The 8,946-nt window shown below is 38.4% G+C and overlaps 1 protein-coding gene across 1 annotated transcript in view; it reads left to right on the top strand.

The window, feature by feature from the left end:
* The first annotated feature begins 3,049 nt into the window (after nucleotides 1–3,049).
* Nucleotides 3,050–8,946, top strand: part of slc6a17 (solute carrier family 6 member 17) — a 29,014-nt gene continuing 23,117 nt past the window's right edge. The window contains exon 1 of the mRNA XM_056260988.1: nucleotides 3,050–3,431. The gene's annotated coding sequence lies outside the window, so the exon portion shown is untranslated. The remainder of the gene's footprint in view (nucleotides 3,432–8,946) is intronic.

Genomic DNA, 8,946 nt, shown 5'->3' with positions numbered 1-8,946 from the left:
AATTCAAGCCTTGCTGCATGCCCCATTAGGCCGGTGATAAATATCCCTTCTGCTGGTTTCCTGAAGCCTGTGCGTGCAAATGAGCCTGTGAACAGTGTGAAGTCTTATCAACTCCGAGGCGGGATGTGGAGTTCATGGACGTTTGAGTGACAGACCTTAGTTGCAAGCTTTAGAAGACTCATTAATAGTGTTTAAAAATACCTCCTTTTCATCCTTTCTTTTTTCTAGAATTGAAAACTGGTGTAATGCGTCAGGCTAGCATGTGCGCGCCAGTGGAGAGCATCCACACAAATGCACTTCACTCAAGGTCACGGTGACGCCAGCAAGTTCTCAATAATTAAAGCCTCTCTCTGGGACCACTGTTGCAGCCTCACAGTAAGAACTGCAGAGAAAATTGTGTTTATACCGATGCTATCGCAAACTTTAGCTACTTTTTTATTTATCAACAATAACAACACTGGTCTATGCTGGTTCAATAGATTTAAGATGCATAAACTCAAAAGGATAAGGCATTTAAATTGTCAATCCACATCTTTTATATAACTTCAGGTAAATACAAAATTTTTCCATATTCCATAGTATTATAACACTTGTATATTTTCGCAAGTTCTGCGTTCAGATGCTGTGTTTGCAGCAATTAGGGATTGTAGCTTGTTATGCTGTATGGTTATTTATCTTGTGCCAGTAGGGATTTGACTGAATAAAAACACTGGTACTATGGCTAATGTTCTGTACTGTGTTTGTGTGAAGTAGAAGTCTTGGGTTAGGTGACGCGTGCGGTGTGATTTCAGGTTGGAAGCAGGCATCCCTTTTACCATGATCTGACATGAGTGTGCCACCATGGCTCATTCATGCCACCAGAACATCATCCCAAATACGCATACACACACATACACGAGCGAATGAGTCAGAATCATATGATCTGCTGTTGCCATAGCAACAGATCCCAGCAGTGGGCCCTGGCGAGGTGAGTCACATGAGAAGGGTGAGGAGCTCTCTGTGCTCCATGAGAGAGAGCTAGAGCCTTGTTATTCGCACACACACACACACACACACACACACACACACACACACTCGCTGCAGGGCTGAGGATGCTCCAGCTTGCCCAGAGCTACAGGCTTTAACACAGGGAGGGAATTGCTGGAGACTTCAGTCCTATTTTTGGCTGTGTTTGTGCACGTCTGCATGCAGCATCCCAGCGTCTTAGACATCTGTGGAAAGGGAGATGCTCAAATCCTCATTGTGCCTTACTAGCATTTACCTAGATGCATAAGTCTGAGGGTATCCATGTGGGCTATGACAAGGCCCACGCAGAATCTATGCCAATCTGTAGATTTCCATAGAACAGGAATGCCGTGTTTATTCATCTTTAACATTCAACCCTAAAAGGAGTTAGTGAAACCTAAAATTTACTTATTCTTATTAATGGACATCTAAAAAATTACCTCAAGCATTTATTTTTCAAAATGCATGTTTTTATCTAGAAGATATACAAGTACTGGTTGCGATGTTTATCCATGGTAAATCTTGCTTTAGGTTTGCAGAACTACTTCATTTGTCAATGATAATACCTTTAATTTGAATGGTTATAGGTCTTGGATTCATGATTATCCCTGATCAACACAAAATAAAATGTATTCAAAAATAGCCTACTTCCCTATGCTATGTTGTGGTCAATATAATATCCAATTTCAGTGATTTTAATTTATAATTTAATTGATTTTTATGCAGGAGCAATATCTTAAATCATAACATTTTTAATAAATTCATTTAAAAATATCAGTAAATTTAAATAACAGAAACATTTTCTACAACATGAATCGTCATTTGTATCACATGAATACATGTTTTTAATATTTTTGCAGAAAATATCAAAGAGATTATGATATTTACATTAAATTCATTTAATAAAGTGTGGTTAATTATGCTTTCTTTAAGTGATCAATAAGCCCTTTTTAATTAGACCTATCAATTCCACAGATTTTCCAATAAAGTGCGGAAAATTCTCATCAGTGCAGAACGTGGAAAAAGTCAATTCTGGACATTTAGCACCATGAAAACACTGGTGGTGTTTCTGCAAGTGTATCCGGCCCCTAAAAAGTCTCTTTGGTGTTAGACATCTGCTAATGGGCCACATCTGCTGATGTGAGTCAAACACACACTCACAAATAAACAAACCCATTTCTATGTGTTACCTGTTTGTTGTTTTCCAGGATCCAAACAGTAGGCGCAGAAGACAGCTCTGCCTCCTACCCAGGGCACTAAACATTCAGAGTTTGATCTCTGTAAAACATGGTGCCAGAACATCCTTCATTGGTCTCCACATGAGGTAAAAACAGAGTGTTGCATTGATTTGTGATCAGTTAAGTCAGTGCGTTAGGCTACTATAATTCATAAGTGATAAGGAAATCTGAAAATGATCTCAGACAAAAGTATTTTACATTAGCCATCTATTCATTTTAAGGGATGCATTCTAAATCACTCTTTATCTTTACAGGAGTGCAGACGTGTGATTAATGGGATGGCTTTAAAAAACATCTGCTGAAGACATTAATCAGCGATCTGCGATATCCATCTCAATTCACATAGCAAAATTGAAAAGAAACTCAATTGAGCCAGACCAGCCAGAACCAAGGACGGTATAAATCCTCCAATGTCAGGAAGAAGAATGAGCGGACACAATCAGACTGCAGGTGCGAAGAAATAGCCTTTCTGATAGAAGACAGTCTTTTCTGAGAGAAGAAACAAGCATAAGTAGAGCTCCGAATTTTAGCCAGTGTCAATGTCATCTCTCACTGCTTTGATGGGATCATAGTGGAGTTTATTGATTTAAAATGTGGGGGAAACAACCTTATCTTGTACTAAATAAGACATGACTTGTAGCCCCTTTGACAGATCTGGACACCATTGTGGGTTTTAAAGGTAGGAGGTAGAATTTACTTTGCAATCGCTAATGGTATTTCATCAGAATTTGGACGGGATGGGATGGGATGCGCAGATTACGCGTCTGCTGACGTATGAACGAGTTCGTGACTCATGCGTATAGTCTATATAGTAATTTGCTCTCTGCCAATCGTGTAAGGAGAAATAAATTGTGCTTTGAATTTTAACCACTGGAGGACAAAACAAGGAGTGGGTTGGTTAGAAGTGTTGTCGCGGACAACACCCACAGATGTGTCAGCGTGACCCCAAAGTTACTATTTTGGGCTGAAGAGAATACACAATAGTGCGCGGTGGGTTTTTGCGTCAGGCGGCGCGCTCGGTCACTTACTCTGCGCATTTCTGGACAGGTTCAGTCGTGAGCGCGGAAACGGCACACCAGCGAGGATTCTTTCTGTGGGAGCCATCAAATTGATCCTTCTTCGGGTTATTGTCACTCATTGAGACCTCTATGAAAACACTCGCATCTGATTCTCACTCTTCGACATCCAGTAAGTGGCCGTGGTTTCTCTTCATTTAGTACCCGACGTGATAAAAAGATGCAAGAGATTTTCCATCGATGATTGCGTTGTGGCAACTTATTTGGTATTCCTGTCATGCATAGAGCGTTTTATCACGCTGCACGCAGTTCATGTCGATAATTCACAGCAGCAATTGCTGGTCAGTTGTTTGTTATTTACGAGGTTTCTCATGTTATCAGAGGGGCGTCAGTTTTATGTCAACGTGACACACATATTTGACCTTGAGGATGCTGCAAGGCGCGTGGTACTCTTTACATGACAAAATTAAGCCCCGCGGGGTCCACGTGTTGGTGCTTTTAAACTATTGTAAGCGTATTGCTCGTCTCGATTAGTGTTGAAAGATCAGTGAAAGAGGGAGGGTTAAGGTGAATGGTATCATTGTCCGTGACTGCAGTCAGGCGCATCCTCAGGTGACGCGGGAGCCGTCGAGTTTATCTGGAAGCTTGACGAAGATGCACTTGATTTATTTCATTACATTACTCGTTTTCATTTGTGTATGAAGTAGGCTAAAACAACTATGTTTGAAAACATTATTGTTATACTTCATACACAAATTAAAACGAGTAGGCCCACTGTAATTATGTGAAACACGAGCATTTTTTTAAAAATTGTAACTTGAGTGCATGTTTTGTCATTACGGAAACGTATTAAATATGGGCAATGTGGGGTTCAGCAATATTTATTTAAACGACAACAATATCATATTGATGTTTCTTTTAATAAATTGCTTTGAGTGTTCATTTGTTGCTTTGGATAAGATAAGTTGGTAAACTAAATGAATTAATGTAATTATTGTACCATAGCCCTACTATTAAACACTACTGTACAGAGGGTCAGAAAAATCTCCCCATCTGTCCTATAAGTGCTTGACTTGGCTTCTGTTACAACAGATTACTTCGCTTCTCATGAAATTAATGCTGTAATCTTAAGATTCATTCAAGTTTTAATAAATCAGAATAATACAAACTAGAACAAGAAACAAACTAGGCTTGAGTTATAAAACTTAACAGCCAACAGAACATTTATCATGAAAAACTCATCTCTTGTGGCCCAATTTCTCATCTTTTCATTTTCATGCTTAACATTCTGTTCTGGCATTGAGTGAGCAAAATCTTCATTTATCGATTCAGTTAAGCAATTACTGTAGTACAATATCATTGTAGTACAATTATTGTAAATATACTGTACTACTCTAGGAGATGGACATTGGAGACATGCTCACAGAAGTCCTCTGAATTCACATGATTTGCCACAATCAAAACATGCAGTTGCCATCATCCCTGTATTATATCAGGGTAATCTTTTCCTGAACATGAATCATTAAATAAATAAATATATATATATATATATATATATATATATATATATATATATATATATATATATATATATATATATATATATATATATATATATACGTATATACTGTATATATATATATTGCTTGCTATATATGAAATTGGATAGATGAGCTGTCACTCACTGTTCTGATATAGAGTGCATGCAGGAAGCAGAGATGTGAGAATTTCATCAAGCTTCATTGCCTAGCAACCCAGACATAAAATATGTACATTTGCATATTATAATGTGCAATTGAATCAACAGGATATTTAGCTACAGTAGACCATTATTGCTAAGGGAAGCCATACCAATAGTAGGCTCTGATCAGCAACGCATTTTATATTCTTGGGGAAAATGTTGAAAAATTGCATTCACCAGCAGGGAGGCTTAGATTTTGGTGTCTTAGTTTAATTCCGCAGAATCAACTGACCAAGCACGTTCCCTGCATTATGAGTGATAAGCACCCATGTGTTTAATGCACAGCAAAATGAGACTAAGCACATGAGCAGCATTCTTCAGGTCTAGTTTGCTCCCCACTGAAATATAATCCCCCCCTTCCATAATAATGACGTAGAGAACTGACTGGCCTGCTGCCCGGACAGGCTGTTTTGGACCTGAACACTGTGCAAATTTTCACAGTGGGTGCAAAAGTTCAAACTCAGTGTGTGATGGTTCTTTGATGGTTTATCACCATGTCACAAAAACAATGCACATGCTAATAATTTCATATGATGTGTATGTTTGCTCTTAACAGTAGTTGGATTCCTCCCAATATGTCCCCAAGTAGATCTGAGCCTTTTTTGAATGCAGGTTGTTTGGAGGTTGTCATGGGTGGTGGGTGAGCATCGCCTAGCAACACAGCAAGGTTTTGTGTCCTCTTGTATTTGATATAATCTGTATAGATTTTTCCAGTGCCTTAGGCTCTCATTACCAAAGATAAACAAAGGTGAGAAGAGCAAAGATGGCGGCTTTGTTGCCACATTCCCTAGTCATTCTGTAGATAAAAATCTCAGCTCATCACCTCTCCCTTATTTATCATGAAAAGCACCCCTATGGTCTAGATTAAAAACTCTTTTTTAATCTCAGGCTGTGATTTGTACTGGATTTAAACATTAGTTGAACACCAAACCAAAATTCTGTCCAATTTTAAAGCACTAATTTACACTTGCAATGTGCAATGTTGCACTGTTAAACCAGTAGTACATTTTAGCTTTAGTATTACGCCAGTCTCCCAACATAAAAACTATATCATTAACTTAGGCAGCAAATAAACCACCTTTAGACTGGGGGAGTGAAATTATGGCTGTCAAAAGATGCAAAAATTCTATGTCGATGATTTTTTTGTAGTTAACATGTTAATGCATTTAGTTCCTTTGTAAGGGAAGATAACAAAATACTGTGCAAGTTTTGGGTTCAGAAGTTAATTTGGTTGACACATGTAGTAGAATCATGTGCAGAATTCAGCAGCAGTGCCCACATACATTGTGTATTCCTCAAGCAGCATCAAAATGAATGCAAACCCTGAACTCGCACCAATCTGCAATAAATAGCTTTCTCCATTCTTCAAGTGTACTTTAATAAACTAAACAATCAGTATAGCTATAGCTTCACTTGTACAGTAGTATAGCCCAGTTGCAGTGTACGAAAAATGTAGTTGTAAATTAGTTGTGTACTCAAAGTTTACTACTGTTACACTTAAAGTACTTTCATACACTTGGGCTGCGTTCCAGTCCAAAATTGTCATGCCCTTCACTTGCTAACTTCCCTCCATCTTGTTCACTCGGATGTACGTCATTGCTTACGTTGCACGAGTGCCCACTACTGGCGGAAACTGAATTGGCTGAATTGGAACGTCCTAAGCGCTTGATCACTTGGAATCAGCCATGGAGTTGATTTATTATTTACATTTTTTTTTCCTTTAAGAATTTGTTTAATGCAGCATCCAAATGTATATAGGTGTGTTTGGGTTGTTTAAAATTAAATATATATATAATTAATATATCAGAGTTGTTTGTGGTGGTGGTGGTGATTAGACGAGATCTGCGGTGACGTCACAATCGTGTTGCATTGTGGTATATGGAGCTGCCTGAAGTGTACATATGAAGTAGACTCGCTCCTTCGGACAAAATCGAGGGAACAAGTGTCTGTCCATAAACTTCCCTTGTCCACTTCACGAACGCACTTCAAAATGGTGGCAGGGATTCCCCCGAGGGGAAGTGCTTAGGGAAGTTCGCAAGTGCGTGTCTAAAAGTGGACTGGAACGCAGCCTAAAACCAATTAAAGGTATTGTAGGTAGGAATTTTATAAAAAACTTTTTTCCAAATTTGTTTAAACTTTCTGTATATATCAATGCATAATTAAAATGTTAGAACTCTGAAAAAAAAAGTATAAAAATCGAGTGTCTGTAGACCTCTCACGACTGTTTTAAAGACAGCTCATTATTTCCATTCACTCCACCCCCTCCCTTCTGGGCTCCTTCCAAAGTCACGCCCCAAAAACACAACTCCGACCGCTGAGCTGAAGACGCATTATTTACCTGAGACGAGCGGAGAGGAAGGAGCGCAGTGCATGTAGTGACATCATGTCAGAATCACATGTAATAAAAAAAATCTAACTTTATCATTATGAAGATAAACAAATAAGATGTATTTTAGTACTCACTATCAAGCTAGCATATTGACATTGGTAAAGTTTAAAATATATATTGATTCGCTAACGAGCTAGTTATCTATAAGGCAAAGCTAAAAACAGGTTGCATGATACACGTTTTTCCATTGCCATCATTTACACTGTGATGAAGATGAATTTCGTGTAACATTCATAACATACCGTATATGGTGTTCTGCATGTAAGAGTTTCCATGATGAAAGCATTGTTGACTCTGATGAGGACTACACTCCAGAGACAAGTACCGCATCGTCAGCTCGAGGACAGATCCGGGGTCGAGGGCGAAGCAGAGGAGGTCGTCACAAGGCGTCACTTTTCAGCCCCTTGAGGTCTCTCAGTTCTCGCCATCGCTGGAAAGCCACGCCGATATTGACACGCGTTTTATTTCGTTGTTTATCCAAAGACTTTTTGTTCATTACCTTTTCTAGTAACGTAACTGTCTTCCTTTTTTTGCCTTCGCGAACTGCATATGTGAATTTTGATTGGTCTTTTTCTGCCATTGTTTTGCTATTCCTAGGTTCCGTGCCTCTTGAATTTCTCAAATCAAACGGATACGCGCAAGTGGGCAGGTCCTGTGTGGCAAAAGGGTGGTTGCCATGGTTGCGAGAGAGTGACAGTCGCCTAAGCCAATCCTTTGTTTCGTCCCGGAAGGAAATAATGAGCTGTGTTTAGTGCAGATTAAACGGTCTAGAGTCACTCGATTTGTATACTCTTTTTATCAGAGTACTTACATTTTAATTATGCATTGATATATACAGAAAGTTTAAACAAATTTGGAAAAAAGTTTTTTTATAAAATTCCTACCTACAATACCTTTAAGTCCAAAGTTTTGAAATAGTAGACTTACAAGTATGCTACTAGTAGATTGTTAGTATACTTTCAACATAAAGTATGCTTAAAACTTAAGCTTTACTTAAGTATATTTAATAAAATTAACTTGAAGTATACTTATTTTTTGTAAGGGTTGATGAATAGAAAGTTCAAAAGAACAGCATTTATTTGAAATTGAATTCTTTTGTAACATTATAAATTCAAATTCAATTCAAATTTATTTGTATAGCGCTTTTCACAATACATATTGTTTCAAAGCAGCTTTACAGAAAGTGCATTTCAGAAATGTACATAGAAAAATACAGTTAGTTAATCATGTATTAATTTAGGGCATAACATATCGCCGGCGTTGAGTCGTCTCTTCACAGGCGTTTAGTCATCTCATCGCAGGTGTTGGGGCATCTGAAGTCTCCGTGAGAGGCTGGATACAAACTGGAGCTGACAAACGCTATTTACCTCGGGACTAGCATCGCGAGATAACAGCAGAAAAGCAGATGGGAAATAATTAGCATAGCTGCTGTTCATAATATTAATGCATTCGATCTGATTCAACAGTAGTATAAAAGGTAAGCATTATGTGAATGGCTAAAGAGATGCGTCTTTAATCTAGTTTTAAACTGGGACAGCGAGTCTGAGCCTCGAACAA

Source organism: Rhinichthys klamathensis, unplaced genomic scaffold, assembly GCF_029890125.1.
Source record: "Rhinichthys klamathensis goyatoka isolate OS25496 unplaced genomic scaffold, OSU_Roscu_1.1 h1tg000180l_1, whole genome shotgun sequence".
Lineage (NCBI taxonomy): Eukaryota > Metazoa > Chordata > Actinopteri > Cypriniformes > Leuciscidae > Rhinichthys > Rhinichthys klamathensis.
Note: the sequence above shows the minus strand (reverse complement) of the source record. Positions and strands in the feature narration are given on the sequence as shown.